This window comes from Lactuca saligna, chromosome 4, assembly GCF_052625555.1.
Source record: "Lactuca saligna cultivar CGN05327 chromosome 4, ASM5262555v1, whole genome shotgun sequence".
NCBI classification, from domain to species: domain Eukaryota; kingdom Viridiplantae; phylum Streptophyta; class Magnoliopsida; order Asterales; family Asteraceae; genus Lactuca; species Lactuca saligna.
Window position 1 is genome coordinate 331,594,261 of NC_136420.1, and position 1,210 is coordinate 331,595,470.

The window sequence follows — 1,210 nt, forward strand, 5'->3', positions numbered from 1 at the left end:
AAGAAAGCGAGCAAGAAGGCGAACCATACGACAACATGGTGGACATTTCCGACCTCTCAATGGAGGTATACAAAAAGAGGATTTGAGATGACACCGGTTCGGGGCTTATGCAACCCGCCATACCCGCTACCGCCACATTTGAACTTAAGGGGCACATCCTCTCTGCATTAAAGGAGATTCCTTTCACCGGAAAGGATCATGAAGTCGCTTATAAGCATCAAGTTGAAGTTAACGACATCACCGACTACTTTAACATTCCAAATGTACCAAGAGAAACGATGTTGTTAACGATGCTCTGTGTCACCTTTAAAGGAGCCGCAAAGGATTGGTTGAAAGCACTACCACTGGGCACGATTACTACATGGGCAAAAATGTGTGACGAATTTTTAGAACAATTTTTCCCACCATCTAAAGTTTCTAAACTGAAAAATGCCATTGCAAATTTTGATCAACAAATGGGAGAGTCTCTATATGAAGCTTGGGAACGCTACAAGGGTTTAATTAGGAATTGCCCACAAAATGACCTCAATGTGCAACAAGAAGTGTCGATCTTTTATGATGGGGTAAACGTCACCAGTAGACAACTCCTTGACTCTCAAGGCCCATTAACAATGAAAAATCCTGCTGAAGTTAGGGAACTCATTGAAGAATTTGTTGGATTAGTGTCTAAGTCCATAACTATTTTGGTATGTACTTGACCCGATGGTGCATGGTCCTTTTGGGTTGCCTTCACCAAAGCAACTTGATTGGAGAAATGAATAAAGAGAGAGAGGATAATATGATTTATTAATATGTTATAAGAATAATATATTAAAGGAGAAATCATATTTGTTTAATTAATATTGGTCAATAATTAATTAAGAATTAGTTTTGTGATCAAATGTAATTAATTAAACTAGAGGGGCTGATTTGTAATTATGTGATAGTTACAAAATAAGGTAAGGATTATCTTATTTATATGGTGGACGAATTTAAGGTTGGAAAGCCTTAAAATTCAAGTATGATAAGGATTCAAGGATTATCTTATTGGTTGCTTAATGGATAATCAACTAGATAAGGATAATGACTGAAACCCTATCTCTACACCTATATAAACACCCCTAGGGTCATGAATTCGTATATCCCTTCCCAAGAGGTCCTAGATACGAATTCTAACCTCTCACCTCTCTTTATACCTTTTCCATTTGCTTATGGTGTTTGTAAACCATTA

The 1,210-nt window shown here is 37.3% G+C and overlaps 1 non-coding gene across 1 annotated transcript; it reads right to left on the bottom strand.

Moving 5' to 3' along the window:
- Positions 1 to 419: 419 nt before the first annotated feature.
- On the bottom strand, positions 420 to 526 carry LOC145044477 (small nucleolar RNA R71). The gene has a single exon (XR_013681426.1). It is a non-coding gene; the product is annotated as a small nucleolar RNA R71 (small nucleolar RNA).
- Between the last annotated feature and the right edge of the window lie 684 nt (positions 527 to 1,210).